The sequence below is a fragment of the Eumetopias jubatus genome, unplaced genomic scaffold (assembly GCF_037043125.1).
Source record: "Eumetopias jubatus isolate StellerSeaLion01/CBP00866 unplaced genomic scaffold, mEumJub1_p1.0 scaffold_2, whole genome shotgun sequence".
NCBI lineage: Eukaryota > Metazoa > Chordata > Mammalia > Carnivora > Otariidae > Eumetopias > Eumetopias jubatus.
Genome location: NW_028274808.1, coordinates 91,944,316 through 91,971,360, shown reverse-complemented (window position 1 = coordinate 91,971,360; position 27,045 = coordinate 91,944,316). Strand labels below are relative to the sequence as shown.

The 27,045-nt window shown below is 34.7% G+C and overlaps 1 pseudogene; it reads right to left on the bottom strand.

The window, feature by feature from the left end:
* Nucleotides 1-243: 243 nt before the first annotated feature.
* Nucleotides 244-25,886, bottom strand: LOC114208184 (3-hydroxyisobutyrate dehydrogenase, mitochondrial pseudogene; annotated as a pseudogene).
* Nucleotides 25,887-27,045: the final 1,159 nt, after the last annotated feature.

Here is a 27,045-nt window from a genome sequence, read left to right as displayed (position 1 = left end):
ACAGAGTACATCAGGGGCTTGCAAAGAAAAAAAATAAAATCAGATAATACATGTTTGCTAAATAGATAAAAAAATAAGCAATTAAAAATGGGTGAAGAACCCTAGAGTTTACTGGGACCTAGACAATCACAAGCAGACAGGTGACCTTTGACCCATTTACTTGGGGAGAGAGCTATAAGGATGCTCCAAGATAGAGTTTGGTTTTCATCAGTGTCCACAGACAAAGGGTAAATTCAGAAGGTCTCATAGAAACTGGTAGACGCAGGAAAAGTCTTTCTTTGGGTAACCCTTTGCACACATCACCGTGTAGACCTGATGGGCTTCACTCTCCGGAAGGACTGGGCTCTTTCTGATGGTGGCAGAGTCTTGCACTAACTCCAGATCCTTAGCCATGAGTGTTGCTCCAAATCTACCCTAATAGTTATTAGCAGATGGAACTCCATCCCTCACCCCAGGTACAGGGTTGTAAGTGTCACTTGACCAACACCATACTGAGATCATATTTAGGATTTTAGCCAACAGTTTTGGGTCAAGCCCTAACCTGATTCCAAGATTCATAGCTTCAGCAGTTCCAATCATCCTAGTAGTTAACAGCATGTTGTTGCAGGTCTTTGCAGTTGACCTGGTCCCTATGGCTCCCCAGTACACCACTTTGAAGCACATGCACCCCAACAACTCTTGGGCAGCAGCAAATTTATCTTTGACTCTTCCCACCATAAACGTGAGGTTCCCAGATGGAGCAGCTCCCATACCACCAGAAATGGGCATCCATGAAAACTGCTCCCATTTTCTCAACTTCTTTGGCCAATTCTTTTAAAACTGCAGGATCAATAGTACTGGAATCTATTAATAGTGAGCCTTTCTTCACTTTTTTTAGAATTTTATTTGCTCCAGAATAACTTTCTGTTGCATTGATACTGGTAAGCAACACTGTAATAATTCTGTCAGTTTTTTCCACTTCGTCTGCTGAGGAATACACTACCTCTTTGTACGCATCAGGGAACACATCATAAATAATGAATGGATAGCATGAGATTCTTTGCCATTGAATTCTCCATGTTGCCCTCTCAAATGAATCCAACTGGAGTCTTAGAAGCCACTGACCTAGAACACACCACTGCAAGGCTGGCCACTGCCAGGTGCTGACGGTGGCTCCAATACCAGAGTCTAGAGACAATTCCACAGATAGAGCCATAAGGAGCCTGACATGCTGCCCCAATCCCACCTCCCCAAGGTGACCTCCCCACTCCCGGCTTGCCCACTCACTACTTACACAAGCTATTAAAGGCAATATAATAGCAAAGCCTACTCACATCATTGTGTAGATTAAATTCTGTAAAGCCATTTGCAATCTACAAAGTGCTATATCAATATATGTTATATATTAATGTGTTACATATTATATATAATAATAAAACAGAATGTTTTGTTATTATTTATGACTTCATTAGAGTGAAGTCTAACTTGTTTAATATTCATTTTGAAAGAGAATAAATTATGACATATGAATTGATACAATTTCAATTTATATTCCTCTTATCCCCTACTGTTTGCCTCCTGCATCTACTGAGAACTTTTTTTAGTGTTTGGAGAGTTTCTTCGTAGCAACTTAGGGGATACAGTATTTTTTGATCATTTTAAACTATATTTTTAGAAGGAAATAAACTCTCTCTGGGTTTAAGATAATATAAAAATCAAAATCAATAGAGAATATATTAGTCTGGGATTGGTTTTGAAAGTTCTCATATAGATCAGGGGGTCAGAGCAGTGAATTGAGTCTCCTCTCCTTAATGGGTTTTCCCTTATATTATTTAAAGTACTCAAAGAGAATTAATCCTTGTTGTGGAGAACATTAAAGGAATGGATCAATTTTTCCCTCAAAGGAGCTTTCAAATAACCCATATGACCTTTGCCTTTTTGATTGTTCAAATCCTAAGATATCTTAGTGTGTCTCTTGAGGTTTCTTTTTTTCTTCTTCTTTTTCAGTATTTGTGTTAGGCGTTGGTTTTTGCCTGGGGCAAGAACCTAAGAGAGGAGAAATAGTAATGTTTTAAAAGCACAAGAATCTAATATGCATTTTTAAATCTAACAATTAAAAAGCTATTTTTATTCTTAAGCAAAGAAGAATCTAGGGAGAAAATTTGAAGGACTTGAAAATTGCAAAAATTAAACTTCTATAAATATTTCAAAAAATGTTTCTATTCAAGTCTCTATTTGACCATGATCATGATCACTTTCCCTATTTTCCTGAAGAAATTTTTCATCAATTTTGCTTTACTTAATCAAGGAAATATATGTACATTCTTACAAATATGGACATATTCTTGCTCAAATCACTTTTCTAGCACTCATAAAAAGATACATTATTTCATTAAATCATCTGTCTAGATGCTTTTTCCATATTAGGAAGAAAAAAAAAATCCTCTAGTTGATTGAAACTTGGCCAAACCTATTTATCCTGGTTTTAGAAAGATTACTAAGGAATTTAATGTCAGATTTTTATTTCTAATCATAATTGAAGAGGTGATCTCAGTTATTCAGTTATTCAGTTCGATATTATTTAATTTCTAGTATTATTTTATTTTGCTTACTCTACATCCATGATGCCAGAGTGGAGAGTTTTGAGGCAATCAAGTACGATTTGAATAATGACAAGTCACATGGGGTTAACAGAGATTTTTTTTTTTAAGATTTTCTTTATTTATTTGACAGAAAGAGACAGCGAGAGAGGGAACACAGCAGGGGGGAGTGGGAGAGGGAGAAGCAGGCCTCCCACCGAGCAGGGAGCCGGATGTGGGACTCGATCCCAGGACCCTGGGATCATGACCTGAGTTGAAGGCAGACACTTAACGACTGAGCCACCCAGGTGCCCCGGGGTTAACAGAGATTTTGACATTTTTGAGTGATTCCTTTTTCATTAGAAGTAACTTAAAAAAAGATAAACTTATTAAAATGACATAGCCCTTCTCAAAAATTATTTTTGAAATATTATATTTTCATACTTCCTATTTAAAAAAAATTCCAAATATGTTCATATGGAAATAGCAAAATTATGTTATTTTTACTTAAGATCCAGTTCATTAATCCCTTTGTGCTAAGAATTACTACTGTACCTATGCCACCTGCAAGATTGCCTTACTCAAAAGTCAGATCAATTTTTTATAATTGGTAAACTTCCTTCTTCCTTGGGAAAACACACATAATATTCCATTATTAAACTTTTGAAGTCTTTATGATCTGCAGTGATGTCCACTTTCATTTCTGATATCGGTCATTTGTATCCTGTATTTTCTCAAACAGTTTGGCCAGAGGCAAAGTAATTATATGAATTGTATCAGTTTGGGTCCTCCTAAAAGCAAACACCAAGATGGGATTTGTTGCTCAAAGGATTTACTAAGGAGATGCCTGCAAAAGATAAAAGGGGAGGAGGGGACCGAAATCAACTGGGAAAACCTCCAGACCACATTGTAAATTTGACAGCTATGAAAAAAGGGGAAAAAAAAAAAAAGGAAGAATTGGGTGGGGAAGACCCTCGGACACAGCACAGTTCTGAGGAAGTTTTGACCAGGGCACCTGGGTGGCTCTGTTGGTTCAGTGACTGCCTTTGGCTCAAGTCATGATCCTGATGTCCCAGGATCCAGTCCCACATCGGGATCCTAGCTCGGCGGGCAGTCTGCCTCTCTCTCTGACCCTTCCACCTCTCTCTCTCTCTCAAATAAATAAAGAAAATGAAAGAAAGAAAGAAAGAAAGAAAGAAAGAAAGAAAGAAAGAAAGAAAGAAAGAAAGAAAGAAAGAAAGAAAGAAAGAAAGAAAAAGAAAAGAAAGAAAGAAAGAAAAGAAAGAAAGAAAGAAAAGAAAAGAAAGAAAGAGAAAGAGAAAGTTTTGACCGTAGCAATGGATTTCCACATTAGAGAAATCCTGTGTTGGGAACGGGCCAGGACTGATCCCTGGTGCCTTGTCTTTGAGTGGTGCCTGAGTGAATACCTACTAGTGGAGCTAAGACCATCAATCAATGGTACTCTTCACATGAAGTTTCTTTTGAAAGGGATCTGAGCAGAACACTTCCACGGGTATCATAGTCTATAGCTTGCATGAAGAAGAGACACATATTCATGCAGCTCTTCCATGGATCCTGTGTCTCTCTTCCCAAGAAGAAGCTGAGCAGAGTGAAGTTAGTAGAATAAATTATAGCACCTATACCAAGTTGGTCTTGGGGCCATAGCTGATACCTCATTTTTTAATTCCTACTGCATTCTGATCTCCCTTCATCCTCATCTATATGTTGGCAAGTCTTTGTGGCTCCCTAGGTGGCATGACTCTGATTCCTGTTCCCCCTTGTCATCATATTGCCTTCTTGGTCCAGGTTACTGTGCATGTTCATTTACCTTTATAAACAGGCAAGGGAAAACCAAGAAGCATCCAGGTAGATAACTTGTGTTTTATATTTCTCTTAGTTTCCATTTGCAAAGCCAGTGCAACCTCCTTCTGTTGATCAGGACAAATTACTCTTTCTAAGATAGTAATTCTTTTCTCACCTGCTGTTCCTGGAAAACTAGAAGTCCAAACTTTCCTGCAGTGGTGGTATCTTTCAGTCCAAAGAAATCATCGCAGTATTCTCTAGAAAGAGGGTGACTGCTTTGTGGACTAAAATCGCTAACCCCCAGAGTTTTAGGTCAAGAAGCAAAAAGTCCTCAGTGGGTCATGAGGAGTGATGGCATCTGGGGCCACTCTTGTTTCCACTGATTAGTACCTGATCTCATGTATTCTTCCTATGGGGGAAACAGCTCCATATAGAGGTCTCCGATTTAATGTATATACTGCATCTTGAAGAATAATATACATTCTCTCAGAGCATTGCTTCTAAATTGTTGCTTTAGCTGTGCCTTCACTAGGCTATTCCAGTGCTCAGTGAGGTGATTGTTCTGTAGAGCGCATGGTCATGGAACCACTTCCACACCTCCTTATATGAATTTGGTCCTTGCTGGATGCTATATTATATGCAATTTCATACCTGTGGATCAGGTCTTTTGTAAACACCAGTATGTCAGTACTTGCTGAGGTTCTGCAGACGGATTAGAAAACCCATCTCCAGACGAGGTATCTTTGCCTGTGAGGAAAGAAAAAAACACTGAGCCTTATAGGATGAAAGGATCCCAATATAGTCAGTTTGCCACCAATGGGCTTGTTGGTCTCCTTGAGGAATAAAACCCCATGTCCCAGGACTCAGTGCAGGTCTCTGTCACTGGCAAGTTGGACATTTTGAGGCAGCAGTAGCTGGATAGGTAGATGATAGGTAAGTTAGACAGGCAAACCTTGGTAAGTGATAAGCTGATCAGTTCATATGTAGCTTCCATCTTTGCCATGGTGGCAAGACTATGTGCCCGTTGTATTGTCCCATGGTGACTAATAACAAAGCAAGACCAGGGTCAGTTGTTCAAGTCATTTTGGTTGGTTAGTGCCCCTGCCATGGTGGATAATTTCTGGTAGGTATAAATGTGTGTCTGTTCACATGCCTTTAGCCCCAACCCCCTTGTCTTCATTCTTACCCTGTTCCTTCCAGACCCCAGACCAGCCAGTCTGGCCCATATGGGGTAAAACTATAAGTAATATTATTGTTAGTTCTAATGCTAATTATTTCTGGTCTTGTTTTCTCATATGAATAGAAAAGTACAAACACATTGGACAAATGAGCAACACATATAATGTCCTGGGGCCTTATTAATCTGCTCTAGCAACAGTGCAGCTTCTAGTAGAGGAGCTGCAGTTAGGGCCACAGTTTGGTTGAGTTTGTTGTAGTCTACGGTATTCTCTAAAATTCATTGAGTGTTCTATGGGTCACATGGAATTTTAAATGTAAACATGTAGGGATCAGCAACCCTGTATCCTTTATCTTCTTAATGGTAGCATTAATCTCTGTCATTCTCCTCATCCTGGGAGATATATGTGTTTATATATATTTTATATATTTTTTTTTAATTAAATATTTACTTATTTATTTTTAAAGACTTTATTTATTTATTTAGAGAGAGGGAGTGAGAGCAGGGGGGAGGAGCAGAGGGTGAGAGAAAAGCAATCTGAAGCGGACTCTGTGCTGAATGTGGAGCCTGGTGCGGGGCCCCATCTCACCACCCTGAGATCATGACCTGAGCTGAAGCTAAGAGTTGGTTTCCTGTATCTTTTAAATGTCTGAATCACTGCATCAGTGAGGGCATTCCCTTCCACCAGTACATTTCTCCAAGTTAGAAGCTGTGAAATCTTCATTATCAGGCCATCAGTGCCGGGAACTCTCAGTACCACATATACTTTTCTGTATGGGTCTTCTTTGCCAGCCAGCCAGAGAGAAAGCCGAGTCCCAAACTTCTATCTTACCTCTCATTTTCTTGCAGGACCGAAGGTATTACCTATGCTGAATGGGAATAACTATGTGAAAGTTTTATTGAGGGGAATGGTCATGAAAGATAAAGGAAGAGGGAGCAGGATAAGTTATTTAACTTTTAAAATTTATCAAAACCAGATACATGGCCCCCACATGACCTATATTGGTAGTATAACATTTGCTCTTGAAAGAGTAATTATTATGCTCTTGTTAGATACAGTGTTCTATAAATATCAGCTAAGTCAAGTTACTTGGGAGTGTTTAAAGTTTCTGTCTTACTGGTTTTATTCTTGTTGTTCTGTAAACTGCTTAGAGAAGAATGTTAAAATCCTACCTGTTATGAAAAACTGCTGTACTCAGATTAGAATTCAAATCTATCATTGTCAGAAGCAGAAATTGGAAAAATAAATCAACAGAATATGTTGGTAATCAATATTAAAATGTAATGTAGTATAGAAATTAATAATATAGAAGCTAAAACATGGATCAAAAGTAAAATTTCAGAAGCAAATATCTAAAACAAAGCTAAACCGAACTCTTTAAAAATCATAGATACAGGAAGTTTGACATTGGTTTAACTCCATGCTTCTATATGAAAAAAAATCACTTTTCGTCTTAATGTAGTATAAATTATCACTTTTTAAGAGGGTGCCTTATTTAAAATTACTTAAAGCATACACAAATGCTCTCATAGAGAGGAAACAGAAAAATAGTTTCCTCTAAGAGAAAACATCGATGTGAAACTAAGAATGATTTTAAGAGAAAGATAAGGTTGTCTTGAAATCGCAAAAAATATTTAGTGGTTTATGTTCTCATTATCAAAGCAGTTAGACACTGATTTTATTACTTTCAGGGAGGGGACATTCCCTGCCTAAAGCACAATGTCTGATGTCTAATATATCATCCCTGTGAACTATCAGGATTACTATTGTAACATTTACAAATCTTACATTTTTGACCTTTTAAGCTAACCTAGATTTTTGTCTAGGGGCCTATAGAATAAATGTTAAGTATAGGTTTATGCAAATATACACATTAGTTGGCAAGTTAAATGTTAAAATGAGGGTGGAAAAAAGACCAAATCAAAGAAAATATGATAAAAATTGATCAAGCTTATAAAGTTGGATATATTTACTTTAGTTTTGTTATTTTTCTTAGGGTTAACTTGAGAATTATCATCATGTGAATAAATGTAGATGATTAATATCAGCAAATGTTAACATCTTAGAATACTTGATTTTATTAAGTTTGTGCTTAGTTTTTAAATGAAGAATGTATATTCTTCAATAGTAACATTAACTTTTGTCTTACATCTAAAGAAATAACACAATAGGTAATGTTTTGGAATATTACTTCCTTGCGGTAATTCAGTACATCAAGCAAATATCAAAGCTAAAGACTTCTTTTTCCACAGCAACATTCTACACTGAAACTTGGTAGAGGGAAAAATGTTCAAAAAATTATATATACTTTCATCATCAGTTTCATAGAAAAAAAGATTACTATTGAAATAATTGAAGAAATAAAAATCAATGAGAATAATAAAATCTTAGCTATTTTTTGCATTCCTAAGTACATTTTGGAATTTTTACTATAAAGAATTATGTAAGAATACTGATAAAAAATATTTCAAACTTTTGTGCTCGAGGAAAAGTTTTATGTATTCCCTTGTAATGCTTGTCTGAGTTTTCTTCTATCGAAAATCCATAGATGTTTGGATGTTTTATTAAGGGCAAATCCAAACAGGAGAAGAAGAAAAGTGATGTTTAAGTGGATTGGAGGCATATTTAGATCAAAAGAAATTAAATTCTTCATATGTTGCTGACACCACCTCCTTCTGTAAAACTTAAATTCCACTTTAAAAAAAAAATCTTATGGCCCTTACTGAATATAAATAGTAGCCAGTTTGATTTGTCATTGTAATATAATGGAAACTAAAATCCACAACATCAACAATAGGAATATGGGAAATATTATATCTTAACATATGAACAGAGAGCTACTAGGGTAGCATACATGCTTCATTTGTAATAAAAGTAAAGTATTAAGACAGAAAGGGATTTATTCTGTGGATTAGATGGCAGAGAGTCCTATCTGAGCTAAAAATAAACCTTAAATTCTTGGGAGATAATCTGGTAAGAAAAGAGTTTTGCATAAAAAGTGATATTCATTTGGCATTTGAAATAATTATTTGCTAAATTTATAAGTATGCCATGTATGAGCATAATAGATATTTCTCTCCTAATATGCAGTATATATAATCTGCTCATATTTCATTTCCCTCATTACTAAATTAAGCAACAGAATAATTTACATTGAAATAAATAGAATAATTCTGGTTTTGCTGTTGTTGTTGAATAGCTGAAAGATACTAAAATTGAGTTGTTTTTATAAATGAATTTAATTTCCATTACTAAAAACTTTGGAAAAGGTTGCTTTCTGCTATATATATATATATATATATATATATATATATATATATATATGTATATATACATATATATATACATATGTATATATACATATATATATATATATATATAGTATTTTATATCCTAAGTTGTTTTTATTTTATCAACTAGACTCCATAGTTAATTTTCCCAGCCTTTAACTTGGAAAAAAACTAGTCCCTGTTTGAATTAAGAATGCTGATGAATAATCTCAATTGCAGTGCTAGTTAATAAGTCATTTCTTGCTGAAGTAGACCATGTAAGGCTTAAAATCTTGTCTTTTGCATGATACATTATCATAAGGTCATATTCACCTTTTAAAAGATTGATGACACTACTCTGAAAGACACTAGTGGAGTTAGGTTTAGTTTTATGGCCAAACATTCTGATGTGACTTTCACCCAATCAAACACAGACACAAAGAGAAATGACTTCAAAATGATATAATGGAAAGACATTTCAAATTTGTGACCTAAAACAGTCACACTGATGCTACTTATATCATATTTCATGTGGAGGAGTTATATGTAAAATTGGTTGGCTCTACGAAAATCATAAATGTATCAAGGATATAATATTCTGATCTATGTTATTCAATTAAGCTTAGCAAGGACTACCTTTCCATTTTCATGACCAAATAAATCAAATAAATGGTACGTGGGAGTGCCTGCTTGGTCAATTTCTGCTACAAGTTTATTTGAATCTTTGTTAGTTTTAGAGAGCTCCTTTAGTTGGAAAAGTACCTTTCATAATCATGAACTAATCGGTAACCCTCTTATTTTTATAATTTTAAATTTTGAAAGGGATCATCTGGAAAAAATATCACTTTTAATAATCATGATAGAAATTCTATTATGCAAAGGTATTAATAAGTGAAAAAGCTGAGATAGCATCTTCTTATTAAAATAGCTCACCCTGTATGCAACTTTAATATATTTTTTCTCTCCTCGCCATGATTGAAGTTGGCAGTATTAAGACCAATTGTGCATAGGGCCAGCCAAATTAGCGACAGGAGGCAATTAGATTTGACCAGATCAACTGAGAATTTTCATAAATTTTTGTCAGTTTATAATAATGAATAAACCTGTATGAACATCCAAAGAAAAATGTTGACATGAGAAAAATATTTACATTTTAATATAGTGGAAATTTCCAATGAAATTATTCAAGCCTTGTTTCATCTTTTATATTTATTTTTGTATGGAAGACTGAAAAAGCTTCACAAACTAAAAATGTCTGTTGATATCTCCTGAGAATGAGAACTAGTGATTTCTAATTTTTCTAGGCACTGGTGTTCTGTTGGAAGACTTTATCCCATCACTTTCTTTCAGGTGAAGTAATTTTTGACCCAAGTAGAATATATTTGATGAATGTGCAAGTTAAATAATGAGAAATACAAATACTGTAAATATATGAGTTGTTTTCTCCCACGTACTTTATCAAACTCCACCATTTCTTATACTTGAAGGAAACAATAGAGTATTTTTTAATATTAAATTTTTGAAAGAGCAGACCGAAAAAAGAATCTTGATGCCTCTTCTTCTCTCTAACCATATGCCCAATCCACCAGTTAGATCTGTTACTGTACTTTTAAAGTACATCTCAACAAAATTTTTAGCGCCACCTTCACCACTAGCACCAAATAAAAAAACCACCATTGTCTCTTGCCAGGATACCTCAATACCTATCATCTGATCTTCTGGCTTCCTGTTTACTCAACTCACTTTGTACTTTCTTTTTCTTCTCTTTTAAAGATTTATTTACCTATTTGACAGGAGTAGGGGGAGGGATGGAGAGAGAGGGAGAAAGATAATCTCAAGCAGACTCTGCACTGAGCCTGGAGCCGGACACAGGGCTCAATCTCACAGCCCTGAGATCATGACCTGTGCTGAAATCAAGAGTTGGACACCTGACTGAGCCACCCAGGTGCCCTCCAACTTCACTTTTTAAATGGAAATAGAAATATGTTATCATTCAATGGTTTCCATCCTTCTCCATTTCCATCTAGAATAGGACTCAAAATCCTTATTCTGTTCTACAAATCCTGTAAATTGAATTCTGGCTCACCTTAGACCTCTCCTTTCTTACCAATCTCCCTCTTCACTCCCTTGCTTTTTGCATACAGACTCCCTCTATGTCTCCTGGACCTAACAAGTACACCCCCACATCTAGGCCTATGCAATTACTGTCTCCTTTGTCTGCTGCCTTCTTCATACTGGTTTCAGCTCAATTACCACCTTTCCTGAACATACTATCTAACATGGCAAACCCAGTCACTTTTGATTCTTTTAACTTATTTTTTTAAAGTTGTAACTGGTATTTCTTTATATGTGTATCTATTTATCTGCAAATTTTCTGTCTCTTCTTTGGTGAAGAGGGCTTTTATTCTCTTCTGTTGCCCCAATTTCCCCAGCACCCAGACAGTACCTGAAACATAGTGTGTTCTCATAAAAAGTCAGTGAACTGAATGAATATGAATGACCAAGATGAGAAATAGTTCAAAGACTTCTGAAAATTAAAATGTATTGAATAATATTTTGAATTATTTAGGGATGACATTTCTAAGAGTATAAGTCAGTATTAATCAAGAATATTACAGGGACTTCAATTTTGGTGATCCCTTGTTATTCATGCAAAATATGAATGCTTAATATTTTATTGCCAATGTGTTTAACTCTGAATTGAAAGGTGTTTTCACAAAACTGTGAACTGCAACATTTATTTAAGCATGGTAAACTCAATATTATTCTCTTATATTTAGTAATGAAACAAGTATTTTCAAAAATTTAATACTAGTAATACGAAAGTTTTAGGGATATATGTTGTTCTTTGGAGCTATTCGAAATGAAAGTAAATGTATTCACCACTGTCTTATAATTGTTAGCATTCTGTGCTCTTCATTTAAAAGTATATGAAAAAATAATGTAAATTAAATCAAATACCTAAATTGTGGTAAAAAATACAAATTAGTAACTAGTCATGGGAAATTAATGTTGTCATACAAAATTGCTAGATAATACATTTTGTATGATAATGTTCTGCTCATTTAAGTATGAATATTTCCTAGAAAAATAAAAATAAAATTCTTACCAGCTGCTGATTAAATAACTTCTTTTCTTGAGTTTTTATTCATATTTTTGGACAAAAGCATCCCTGAAATTCTTTACATTTTTGTTAAAAAATTAGCATATTCTGAAAAATTAAAAGAAAAACATTTGGTTTATTGCTGTACATATGTTTTATTATATATAAACACTACCTTGGTAAAGGATTACATTGATAAAGTATTCTATTGTCTTACATAATAGACTTAAGAGAATCCTTGAATATTCATTTTAAGCATATGGTTACGCTTTCCAGATAATTCTGTGATCTCTAAGCACTCCTGTTCCTTCAGTACTCTGACCACAGATTTTTTTTAATCATGGATAAGAATGATTTATCATCTCTAATCAGCACTCACAGCTAAACAAATATTAAAACTACATTTTTATACTTTATAACAGACTGGTTCAAAAATTATCTCAAAGACAAATCTAATTTGAGCAGCAGATTTTAAAAGATCTCCTGTGTTGGCATACTATGAGGAATTGTGAACATATTACACACTAAAAGTCAAGAAACAAATAACTCATACCATCAACTACATCAGTGGAGTACTTGCTGAGCCCTGAACATGCTGGGGAGTTATCAGGTTATATGAAAAAGGTTATTTACTCTCAAGAAAATGTCATGTTTGTTTTACATATTTTTTTTACTTTCTCTTCAGAATGCATATGTAAATTTAAGAATGTTATGCAGATTGTATTTTTAAATTTTTAATTGAATTTTATTTTTACGGACATGTATAGTGTCTCAGACTCAGTGATCACATACAGTAACATCTAAAGTCTGAAATGGGCAGTGGTGGGAATCTATAACTCTTATTTTAAATAAGAGTCTGAGGTATAGTGAGTCAGGTAATTATGCTAATGAGAGTGTTATAAGCCTGTTGGTTTTCCATGACCGTGTATGAATAACTCAGTTTTTGACAGGCCCCAGAGTGAAGAAATTTATTTAGGATTACTTAGTTATTGATCAGCTTTGGAATCAGGGGTTTTTGATAACTTTGCCAAATTGCCAGTTACTGGTTACTAACAATTTAGGTAATAATGATACAACGCTAATATTCTGAATTAGACATTTCTGGATTTCCCAGGTTAGACAATAAAACAATAGACCTAAAAGGACACTGTTTTTTGACAAAATTTGAGATGAGTCTCATCATAATACATAACTTTAATGTGTTTACATGAGTAATAAAGATTAATAAGACATACTATACTCCACTTGTTTTTAATAAATATGGGACCGGTAAGATGATAAATTAAATATGCATTATTTTCCAAGGATTTTTATTTTCTTGACAAAATTTATAGGAAAAATATATACTCCTTTATTCTTTTTTCTTTTCTTTTTTTTTCTTTTTTTTTTTTGACAGAGAGAGACACAGTGAGAGCGGGAACACAAGCAGGGGGAGCGGGAGAGGGAGAAGCAGGCTTCCCGCAGAGCAGGGAGCCCAATGTGGGGCTCGATCCCAGGACCTTGGGATCATGACCTGAGCCGAAGGCAGATGCTTAACAACTGAGCCACCCAGGCGCCCCACTCCTTTATTCTTATTTAAGAAAAAAAGGTTTCCTTTTCCTGCTCACTGTTTTTTCATTGAACATTGTTTAAAATGATGTTTAAAATTATATCTCCATATAAGGAAAACTTGGAAAACAATGAAATGCATTTTTTTTCCAGTGTATTCTATTCAAACCAGGGCCAATTGCCTAACTTCACTTAGATTCAAGGCATAAAAAGTACAGTATTACTTTCTCCATAAAAGGAATACATATTTCAAGTTTTTGGGTAAATATTTAAAAGCATCTCTGGAAACACAGGCTCAGTATCAGAATTACTGGAATATTTACTCAAAGTTAATGGAAAGGCTTTTAAAATACGATATGTACTTAAAATATATATAAATATATACAAATCCCTACAGACATATGGCTCCTTAAAAATATTTATATTTATATTATATCCTTATTTCATTTTGAAGAGAAAAATTTGTTCATTTAGACTCAAATATTCATTGTGTCTATATGAGAGAAGATCTATGCCAGGCACTATAGTTAATGATTTTATTAAATATACATGCCCCCTGACTTCAGGAAGCTTGCAGATTAATTAAAAAAAAAAAAGACAAATGATCTTTAACAAATGCATGATTACAAAAGTACAAATTATCTGCTCTGAAACAAAACTAAAAGTGTTATAAGACATTACAATGGTAGGTCTAATTTTATATGGAGTCAAGAAAAGCATTTTCAAGGAGGTAACATTTAATTTGAGAAAGGGTTGGTGGAATGAGGAGCCAGAAGGAATATCAGGGAAGAACATGTATGAAAGCTGTGAGTATCGCTGAGGAGGGAAGGCAGAGAGAGAGAGAGAGAGAGAGAAAGAGCCTGGAAAAAAAGAGGAAGATCAGTGGGGCTGCAATGTAAACATTGAGAAAGAGGGGAAGAATGACACTAGATAAAGTTGAAGAGGTTAAAAAGATGAGATGATGCCAAGTTTTCCAGTGGAGAATACTCTGTTGTGGCAGGACCCAGTAAAGAGAGTGAAGCAGGAACACAATTTTATTGGTACTAGAAGTAAGCAAGTACAGATGGAGAGACTACTCAGGATGTTTGTGGCTATGGCAAAAACCCAGAAGCCATGATGGCAACTCGGAATAGGGTATCAGTAGTGAACATGGAGGGAAGCAGAAGAAGCAAGGATATAAGTGTGTGTGTGTGTGTGTGTGTGTGTTTAGAGAATTAATTTAATCTGTTTACCTATATTCCACTGATCTAAAGCATAACTATGTAGAGTTAGATCAACTAAAAGATGGAAGAAAAAACAAGTATGGTTTTAAAGTGAATTTGGGAATGACATTAAGATGCTTACCTACTTTAGGTGGACCATAGATTATCAGCTTTCAAGCAGTCAATTCATTAACTAAAGACTTTTTAGTTATAAAATTCACCCTATCAGGCACCTGGGTGGCTTAGTCAGTTAAGCATCTGCCTTCAGCTCAGGTCATGATGCCGGGATCCTGGGATTGAGTCCTGCATTGAGCTCTCTGCTCACCAGAGAGTCTGCTTCTCCTTCTACCCTTCCCTCTGCTCATGATCTCTCCCTCTCTCCCTCTCAAATAAATAAATTAAAAAATAAATAAAATAAAATTCACCCTATCTACAAAGTAAAACCAAACTGCTTTTTCAGGTGTATGACTAAAGATAGTAAGTCTAGTAGAATCTAATCAGACTTCCTTCTGGAATATTCAGGTGATTAAACCAAATACATTGAGGAATGGGAAAGTAATAAAGTCATACCTTTATACCTTTACAGGTGTGTGTGTGTGTGTGTGTGTGTGTGTGTGTGTGTGTGTGTGTGTGTGTATGACAGAGAGAAAGAGAGATGGAGAGAATAATTGATAATATCCTTTAACTGATTATTGTAGAAATAGTCACACACATACTAAAGAGTTTTAATAAGATACTCAGCTAATATTTCGTTATTCACTGTAATAAGAATGCTGAAGATCAACAGAAGGAAATAAAGTTGAATACTGCTTTAAATGTGAAATAATGTTATATGCATTGCAAGTACAAAGTAACATGAATGATATTAAACAGGTCACCTGTAGACATTAAAAGATTTCCTTTTGCAAGATTAACTCGATTAACTCATCAATAAATTATAAATAGAGCTAACTGGATTATTTTTAAGGAACAAACAAGGAGATAAACACTTTAGAATCAATACAGGTAATTAAACCTGTTACATGTTACAGTCATTAGTTTCATAGTTTAATAGATTACAGAAACTTCTATTGGAGCCAAATCAAATGTGCCTGTTAGTAACAATGAGTAATAATAAAGTACAAGGCTATGTAACAGAAACAAATGAAGTGTAAAGTAAAATAATAGAGGAACATGACAAGTTAATTTTTTTTGTTTTTGCTATGCAATGTTCTTGGAATAAAATACATCATAAATAAAAATTTACTTTTATATGTGCTAATTTCATGGACGAAAACATAATGAATAGATCAGATGATCTGCTTTATAAAGTTTTTTTTTCTTATCAAACACAGATTCCACAGCCTTCATGTAGCAAGCATATCATTCATATTATATGAAATAGTTAGGTCAGCCACAAATGATCCCCTTTAAACTGAGCACTTTTCGAAACTCTGTTTTATATTTCTTCTCATGTAATAAAGAGGCTATTTATTCACTATTTTACTAAAAATATGGAACTCTTCCTCAAAATATGCCTGTCTGAATCTTTAGCTTCTAAACTGTTTGCTTTTGATCTATTTCATGCAACTTTATTTAAGTGATTAATAATAATTATACTAAAAAATTGAATAAACCAATACAACCATTAGACGAAATAATCAGCAAACATTTGGGAGACACTAAATGCAGCAACAGAATCTGGTATCCAAAGAAATAGGACTAATAAAGCAAACAGAAAATTCTGTATTAGTAATGTAATAACCTTATTATAAAATTTATAAAGATTTAAATAGTCAAAATGGTATCTATCAAACAGGAATGGATGCTGTGAAAAAGAAATAATGCCTGTTCTTTTATTTTTAAATTTATTCATAACCAAATCTGTTCTGAAGGGGATTAATATGAGTTGGTTTTGCGTTTTCTTATAGCCCTTTACCTCTACCTCCCCTGTCACACAGAACTCTCTTGACTTTGCAATGATGGTCAGGCACGGGGCTCACATCCCCACTACACAGCAAGCTCTTTGAGGGCACGTCGACAGTGTTGTCTTTGCATCTTCAACCGTATCTGGATAGGAGTTGACAATATGGACAAATAGGAAGAGTAGGCGTTTCTTTAGCCAGTTTATCTAAGAGTTTTCTAAAAAGTCCCAAGTCAAGGGGATAAAAAAAAGATATCCAAAGTAGAGCTGAGGTCAAGAGCCGAGAAATCCTAGTTCATGTGTAAACTTCAGTCGCCAGGATCAATGTAAGTGGGTGGTGTGGCATGGAAGTAGAGAAAGAGGATCAGGAGAATGAAGGAAAGATCAAGGTAAGAACAGGAGGGTCGGCCAGCCAAATCATTCCTTGGCAGCCTTTCTGCTGCTAGGACATATGGCAGCGCAGGTGGTCTGCTGTAAGGTACGACAAGAGACCACAGAGAGTTCCTGACTCCTCACGAGTGCTTATTAGCTGGATAAGCTAGAAAAGAATATCTGTAGTCTACCATGCCTGTTATTTTAAAACTAAATTTAGTCTTCCTCCCCTTAACAAAATATATTATTAAGTTAAATAGGGAAGAAGACCCTAACTAAGGTCAAATTTGTTAGTTGAAAGATAGTCAAGAAATTTTCCTAGCACATAGAGTTAGAGACAGATAGATAAGAAGTAGAAATGACAAGTTAAAAGGAAGAGTAGAAATATTCATCAGTTCCAGTATTTATTGGTCTAATAGGAGTTCCAGATGGAGATACAGAGAAACCAGAGATGACATTCATCAGTCATCCGGCTCACAAATATGTGTGCCTACTTTCTTCCCTTCAGTGAATTGTGTCAGTGATCATAAGGGAGACCCCTTCCTTAGAGAAAGCAGATGGACAATAATCATAGAAAAGTAATCAGATAATTCAGATACATATAAGTATTAAATTAATAGATAAAACCCATAATGTAATAGAGAAAGATAGTGTTGGGGATGGTGTAGCTGGAATTGCTTGATATAAGACTGTCAACACTGTGAATGACATTGGAATTAAATTATATATATATATATATTTATATATATAGAAAGGGGATTTTTTTATTTTTTTAAGATTTTATTTATTTATTTGAGAGAGAGAGACACAGCGAGAGAGGGAACACAAGCAGGGGCAGTGGGAGAGGGAGAAGCAGGCTTCCTGCTGAGCAGGGAGCCCGATGCAGGGCTCGATCCCAGGGCCCTGGGATCATGACCTGAGCCAAAGGCAGATGCTTAACGACTGAGCCACCCAGGCGCCCCTAGAAAGGGGATTGTAATGTGAAATCTAGAACAGATCAGATCAGCAAATAATAAGAAGATCTCTAAAAAGAATGAGGTTGGCATGTTTGGGAGAATGAGAAACAGTGGTCTGGGAGTGGCAGGGCATTATTGAATGGGAAATTTTGGACTGGCCTAAGGAGATAAGATCTTATTTGGGTTGCAATGGGAAGTCTTAGGAGGATTTGGGCTTTAGGTTTTAAAAAGATTGGATTCTGTTTCACAAGAATCATTTTCCTTGGTAAGTAGAAATGCTATTATAGCTTTAAGTGGGCAAAACTGAAGAGGATCGGTTCAAGTAAGAGATGATGGTGTCTGGCAAGTGCAAGTTGCCTGTGGGCAGTACAGAGATGGGATCTTCTTAGCTTATCCCCACCACCTATCACTGCAGGGTCAGGTGTCTGAAGACATACCACTTTTTGATTGTCTTATTCGGTTGGTCATCCATTGGCACTAATTGTTTTGATTGTATAGACTGTATTTTAGTTTGCATTTACAAGTTACCAATTTTTCTAGCATGTATCTGTAGACATTTGGCCTAAAGTTTACACAGGAAAAATTTTTTAGCAAAAATATGTATGTCAGATAATTTTGTCATTCAATTTTTGCTCAGAAACAGAAGTTAGAAAATGCAAAACGAATCTCAGAGAATGGAATGGTACGTTAATCATCAACTGAACATTTTAATTTTTTTAAAGATTTATTTGAGAGACAGAGAGAATGAGAGAGGGAGCATGAGAGGGGGGAGGGTCAGAGGGAGAAGCTGACTGCCCGCCGAGCAGGGAATCCCATGTGGGACTCAGTGCCGGGACTCCAGGATCATGCATGATCTGATGCGAAAGGCAGTCCCTTAACCAACTGAGCCACAGAGGCGCCCCAATTGAACATTTTTAAATGGAACATTTTACTACCATTACCCAATTTATTTTATTTTTTTATTTTTATTTTTTTAAAGATTTTTATTTATTTGACAGAGAGAGGCACAGTGAGAGAGGGAACACAAGCAGGGAGAGTGGGAGAGGGAGAAGCAGGCTTCCCGCAGAGCAGGGAGCCCGATGTGGGGTTCAATCCCAGGACCCTGGGATCATGACCTGAGCCGAACCAACCAATTTAAAGTGATTCCTATTTCTGTTATAAGAAGATTTATTTGAATCTGTATACATCATGAAGAACTTTAATAAAATTTCACAATTTTGGCTAATGTCATATGTCATTAAAGTGAACAAGGAAGTGCACTGAAATTGCGTATAAAAGATTAATAAATTGTATTACTTTTAAATATCATTACTAAAGAATCTGAGAAAAATATGCAATTCTTTGGAGCCCATGCATGGCCAGTAGCTAATTTTTCAAGTTTATTGTGTCAGAGTTGTGCTTTCTGGATTTCAAAAGCAATGAGTTTGACATAAATGAATGGCATTAAGTTTGGGTAAATGTTTTTAAAGAATTTATTGAAACCAAGAACAAGGAGAAATTCAACTTTTCAGTTGATACATACATTGCTTTTCAAAAAGAAAGTTAAAATCTTAGCATAAAATACTTCTTTATTTCTTTTTTATTTTTAGTTTTTTTATTATGTTATGTTAATCACCATACATTATATCATTAGTTTTTGATGTAGTGTTCCATGGTTCATTGTTTGTGCATAACACCCAGTGCTCCACGCAGAATGTGCCCTCTTTAATACCCATCACCAGGCTAACCCATCCCCCCACCCCCCTCCCCTCTAGAACCCTCAGGTTGTTTCTCAGAGTCCATAGTCTTTCATGGTTCATCTCCCCCTCCGATTTCCCCCCTTCAGTTTTCCCTTCCTGCTATCATCTTCTTCTTCTTCTTTTTTTTTTTTAAACATGTAATGTATTTTTTGTGTCAGAGGTACAGGTCTGTGATTCATCAGTCTTACACAATTCACAGCGCTCACCATAGCACATACCCTCCCCAATGTCCATCACCCAGCCACCCCATCCCTCCCACCCCCCACCACTCCAGCAACACTCAGTTTGTTTCCTGAGATTAAGAATTCCTCATATCAGTGAGGTCATATGATACATGTCTTTCTCTGATTGACTCCAAAATACCTCTTTATTTCTGATTAATGCAAATTTAGGCCTTAGTTCAGAGCATATCCCGTCCCTCTCCTCTTTTTAGATAACACTGAAAAGTATGCCTTTGTTTAGGGAATTATTAATGAAAATGCCAACTTATCTACTCTGTGAAAGGGGTCCAAAATACAGTGACCCAAATAACGAAAAATGTATTTCATCATCATTTAGCATTGGGAAGGGAGGAAGGTCATTACTTGGCACAGTGACTGCCTTTCTCAATATGTGACTTCAGTTTTGGAGACTAATGGACTCAGTACCTTTTTATCTCTCAAATATTTTTGCATATATACTTCATTTTTTGAAAATTTCAGTTGATTCTCAGCTTCTGTCCTTGTATCCTAGAGATAACATTTTAGGCTGAACAGATCAGTACTAAGATATAAAATAATTATTTTAACAAAGTTAGGTGTCCAAATACTTTTACATGACTTATTTGGAGATGGCTAACTATATTTATATTACCCATAGATATTTCTGTTAAAGTATTTGTTGTGTAATATATCCTCCTCATAAATTGATCAAACACAGATTTACTATAAATTAAGTAGTAAAATTTCAATATGCCAACTGCTTAATACAGAGTTAAATGTTCCTAAAATGTCAGATATATCTCTATATACTTAGATATACATGTGTGTGTGTATTCTAATTGCTCATACATGTATAAGCATACATATATATTCTCCACTTACTATAATTTCATAGAAATAATATGCTTTCTGGGCGCCTGGGTGGCTTAGTTGGTTAAGCGACTGCCTTTGGCTCAGGTCATGATCCTGGAGTCCCGGGATCGAGTCCCGCATCGGGCTCCCTGCTCGGCGGGGAGTCTGCTTCTCCCTCTCACCCTCCCCCCCTCATGTGCTCTCTCTCTCTCACATAAATAAATAAAATCTTAAAAAAAAGAAATAATATGCTTTCATTAAATAACAGTTAAAAGTACAGAAATAAGATAAAAAGCTAATATTCTTTTTCATATGTCTTTCTCTTTTCCCTAATCCTGATTCAAAAGTCCTCTTCAGAGGACTTTCTTTGCAACCAACAGTTTTGTATGTATACTACCAATATCTTTACATATCTTTAAATATGTTTCTGTTTGTGTGTGTATAAACTGCATGGTTTTCCTTTGTCATTTCCTACTATGGAAATCATACTGTCATATGAAACTTTTTAAAAAAATTTAAGGTGCCTTGGATGCCTTTTATTTTAGTACACATAATTTCCTTTTTTTGATTATTTAGAAATGTCTTAAAATTAACAATTGCACGTGGTAAAGAAAAATAAATAAGCCATGCAAAACTTAAGCCGTATATAACCTTCTCTTGAACTACTATTAATAGTTTTCAGTATTTCCAGTATAAGACAGTATTTTATTACATTTTATTTTTTTATTAATATGTTATGTTAATCACTTATATTACATTTTAACTTGATTTTAGTTTTATTTAAAAATGTAACATGGAATGCTCCTTATTCTTTGTAAGACTGCTTAAAATATGTCATTAACTGGAAGTAACATTGTTATTTAAGCAATCCACTATAATGGGAGTATTTTTTCAAGTTATTTTGTAATTAAAAATGGTGTTTTAATGAACATGTGTATATACATCCATATTTTAAATGCATTTATCTGGTTTAACTTAAGGGCTTTTTAAACTTGAGTTTTTAGCACTATCACAGAATTTTTAGATGGATCACATTTGATATAGTGAAATCTAAATCCTCCTTTATAGATAAGGGAACTCTGGTTTTCCAATATCATACAGTAATATCACTGACACCAGAAAAAAACATTTTTTTTCCTCTTGGAATTACTTCTATATTTTTCTGCTTTATAAATTCACATTTGTTGATCGGGAGGTCAACTTTGGACCTATGACAATCCAACATCCTGCCAAGTTTAACTTGCTTCATACTTGGAGCAGTGATTTTGCTCTGCAGATTTTTTTCCTAAGTTTTTCAATTCTGAAATTATAAACTCTGCTCATCCCTAATTACTGTACCCTCATCAATCCTTATCCTATGCAGATTTATTTTCATTTATTACCTTCTCTGCAGATTTTATTTCATTTATTACCTTGAATTACTTATTTATTTTTGTTATATATTTACTTATTTTATTTTTTTGTTCATGTTCCTTTTTCTTCACTTAGAATACAAGTGTCAAGGTGTCATGAAGAAACTGATATTTGTCTTTAATCTGCAGGGATAGCTCTAGCATTTAAAATGATGCCTAACATGGAAGGCACTTAAATATTTATTGAACAAATCCTTTTCTGCCTTTTTTACTGATACAAGAAACATTTTCCTTTCATTTGTCACAAAAGTTATCATACACTGTATCATGTACCCATTATTATTATTTTTAGATGCTTTCCTGGGAGTCCTATGGCTAAATGAAAGGAACACATTTCATTTATATGTACTCTTTGCTCTTTTGCTTTTTTTGTTTTTCTCTGCTGGGCAATTGGAATGTGGTTTTGGTCAAAATTTTTTTTTATTTTCAGGCTTGGGCATTTTCTCCTATTATATTTATGAGCACTTCTTCCCATTCTATATATTCCTTTTATTTCTATTTATTTACTTTCTGGGAGACCATATTTTGCTTTTTGCACTTAAACTCCTTTCTCTTACGTTTTCTTTCATTCCTTTGATACCTTTGTCTTTTGGCTTTCTGACCTTGGAGCCTTCTTTGGTGTTTTATTTTTATTATTTTTGCTTTCATTATATTTTAGTTACCAAAATTTTTATCTTGTCTTTTGAATATTCTTTTTTTTTTTTTTGGTAGCTGTCCTTCCTTATGTTTTGGATGCACTATTTTCTCTAACCTGAAAATCTTGAGCAGAATTTTCTTCAATCATTATTATTCCCTGAATTATCATTGTTTCATCCATGGTTAATTTTGGTTCTAAATTTTGTATTTTTATTCCTTTTCTTTCTTCAGTTGTTTTATGATCCTTGGTTGTTGGTTTGTATTTGTGAGAGAATGAGAAGATGGGTTAGTATAGATAGTTGGGAGGCATTTCTTCTCTTTTGGGTAGGTTCACTTCTCTTCCAGATTCCTCTGAATGGGATGTGAGTCCTCTATACATAAGTCAGGGGTTTCAGCAGACAGGATTCACTTTAGTGCACAAGTTCCTGTTAGTCAACACATGTACTATGCTCAGAGAAGTTTTACATCTTGCTCTAACGCTCTCACTAGGAATGTTAGCCAGACTCTGACAACTTTTTAGAATGCAAAATTTCTTTTTACTTTAGGAGACAGCAACGCTTCTGCTCTTCTCTCAGAATGTGTGGTGCTGATGGTGATATCGGATATTTGGCCCGGTTGTTCCAAATGTGATTACTTTGGTTACTGTCCTATGTCTCATCCCCACTCTCTGGACGTGCACCATCCAAGTTTGGAGACTTTCTGAAGCTGCTCAGGGAAGGCCTTTCAGTGTTGAGAACCATAATCTTCTCCTCTCCTCCCCTGTCACAGGCTCCTTTGTCACACCATTCGCAACACCTACAGATACTCTTACCTCAGGGTTATTGTGGTTATATCAGGGCTATCTCTACTCCATTTTGATTATGCTGCTCCACTTCCAGTGAAATTTTGGGAGAAAGGAGTGAACATATGTATGCCTAGGCATCATCTTACCTTGGAAGACATGAATCTCTTTTATATTTTGCCTTAATGTGCTTTTCTTAAAGTACTTGATCAGTCAAACAATGCTTCAAATCTATTTTCAAATGATTGAAATTGTAAATATCAGTCAAAGACTCTATGACAATGAGATTTTTTTCCCCTCAGTTTTAGAGGTATCCAACATACTGTTTTCTACATAATTCTTTCTGAATATTAAAATCTATTAAAATTTTATGTAAGTCCACTTTAAATCTAAATGGTCTATAGTTTCTTCTATTTCTCAATAGTTTCAGCCTTATCCCATTATTCCTAACTCTAATGAAAATATAGTGTCTATTTATTAGCAATATTTTTAAATAACTACTGATAGTTTTAATTTATTTCATACTATTATATTTTATGTAAAATGATCTGCTTACATGCGTCAGAACAAAAATGCTAGTGTCTTATGTGGAACCATATTAATTATACAATAGGTTCTTGGGGCAACACAGGGGTAGTGATTGATTCTTATAAGACAGTCCTTAAAAGAATGTTGTGGCAAACTGCAAGGGAGTTTGAGCTTCTGTTTTTCACTTTTAGCATTTTACCACACTTATTTTGGGTTGCTGATATCTATAACGAACAGGGTTTAGTTCTACATTTTTTTCCACTGAGAAGAGATTTGATAATAATTTATTTTCTAAAGTCAATTGTCTGTTATAGCTTTAGTGATTTTTCTGTGGGCCTGGCTATTACAAATTGCTGGGAACTAGGTGGAAACGTTGTGCTTGATGTTGTTTCCATAGATTTTATGCTTAATTTTTCTGTAGAAAAATGAACACAAGCTTTTCAAATGGCCGTATCTTGCTCAAATGTGTTTTTAGGACCTAACTCTAAAGCTCTCCAGTACTTTGGCTCACCATCAAGAGTAGAGCTGTGAGCAGCAATTCCATAATATAGTATTGCTTTTGTTATTTTATGACAATCTGCAGGCACTCAGGAGAACCGGATTGGCAATTCATATAATTCTACCACATAATGCAAATTTCCTTGAACTACAAGATAGCATTTGTCTTAGTAGTAACATGAAAGTGAACACCAAGTACTGTAGAAAAGCCAGTGATTTATGATCCATGGGAATGATTCTGCCCCACCGGCTGGTTAAGTGTGGGGCTTTAGCAGCTATAAAGCATAAATCTACCGTCTATGAGGCTGCTCAGTTTTATTACTATTTTTCTAACTTGAGAGTTTTCCTGTTGGGGATAGAACCACCTTGTCTCATCATTTATTACTCATGATTAAAGCTTTTGTTACAGCATGAGTCTGCATACGGTGGTATTAGAATTTCCTAGTTGTACAAGGGATAACTTGCATCGATTCTCTCAGGCTCTCTCGTTCCCTCTTTTATAGTTTAAGGAAGGAGGCTGGTGGTAAAAGGAAGTAGATCAGTACAAGATTCAGGGACATGAAGAATCCAATTCTGAGAAATTGGAGAATAACGCAAAGAAAACCTGAGGTACTTTTGACAACAAGAGAAAACAAATCAAAACTTTCAAAGGTGATGGGAAAAGCAAAGAGTAAGAAAGGAGTCCTAATATAATTCTTCTTAAAGGTAGGAAAAAAAGGAAACAAAGGGAAAAGAGATGAGATCTCTTTTGAGATCTCATTCATCTTTTTGAGATGAAACACTGAATGTGAGGAACAACAGTTGAGTCCTTTCTTGCATACAGTTAATGTCTTTTTCTAGCTAGTTATTTTTACTCCTGATTTATTTTTCTTCCACTTCTGGTCTATTCCTGGCAATTTATTTGTGCAATCATACAGCTTCTTTATTTATTTCATCAAAGAGGAAAATGCATTTCTTGTCTGTATAACCTTCTGCTTCACAAATGAACGATGTGTATGTACGTGTGTTTGTGCAATTGTCCTGTAGGTACTAATACTTTTCAGATTGGCATTTTGAGTCTTGTAGAGTCTGGTGCAGAGATGTTCTATCCTAAAGATCGCTATATGTTACTCCACAGTCGCTATTAGCTTTAACTAGAAATAATCTCCTGGAATGGGCAAATCACAAGGTGGGTGTCAATGGTTAATACCAAAGTGGAACTAACGTTCACTTTCAGCAGGTTTAGTGGTTTTCTCTGCATGAGCATCAGGACGCCAGCAGTCTTTGGTAGAAAAGTTTTCTTACAGGAGTCTGGTGGCCTATGTTCTACTCCAGCTTCACGACTTGCTCGTTCTGTGACTTGGAGCATGTCCCTTTATTATCTTATCCCATTCTTCCCCCAATCTGGAAAGGACAAATAAAGTCTCCCCAGTTGCCAGATACTGCTATTAGGAGTACAAAGAGAAATACATTCGAGAGCCTGGACAGACTACTTGATACCGAGAAATGTAAGGAATCATCCTCAGTGTGGGAGACTATCACATATGCACAGAATTATATCTTCTTTAGATTTTATATAATATGAAGGAGTGTTTTCTTTGGTTACAGTATTCTATAAGAGGATTTCCTACTAGATTCTTCTGCTATTGATATAACATTACAATAATGTTTCAGGACAGATTTACTCTGTAACAAATCCCAAATTGTTATCAAATTATCCCCATACATCATACAAATAATCACCTTGTCGTATGAAAATATAGAATATGTGTCACTAGTAAATAGTCCAAAGAGTAAATGATCATTTGCCATGCTATGATATAAATTTTCATTTCTTAGCAATAATAAGACTTGTCTACTTACACTGGGGTTTTCATTACTAAAGAAGTGATAGAAACATAAAATATATATTTACTACAGTTAATGTCAGTCTGAAAGGCTCCATTAGATAACTTTCTAATTTAACACTATAGGCAAGGCTTGAATATAATTCAGTGACCACAAAATTAAATTTGAATAATCTTTATTGATCTTAGATTACATGTTTCAGTTTTTAATTTAGAAAAATGATTAGACTGAATCATTCAATCAAAGATAACCGTAACCAAGGTATATACTTGATAACATATTATCATTATCTTAAGTATACACTGCTACCATGTTTTAAAATTGCAGGAAAATAAGGTTAGAAGTTTGAGGGAAAAACATTTCTTAGTAAAGTGAAAGTTTGTTATATGTCATGTTTTAAATGTTGAAAAGTTTAACAAAGACTTAAACAATGGCAGCAAATCACTCAGTAAGTCTGCTTTGAGAAAAAACAGGAAACACTATAAAGTATGCAACTATAATGATCATATGATTATAATGCTATTAATAGAAAGTGTCTTCCAGGAATAATTATGAAGTCTGAAAATGCACAGGTCATATGCATTATTTATGTCATCTAGGTGATTCATACGAATGCAACCATGTAAGTGAGGTGCCATATAATTGAGATCAGTATGAATTTCCATTTTACTGAACTCATC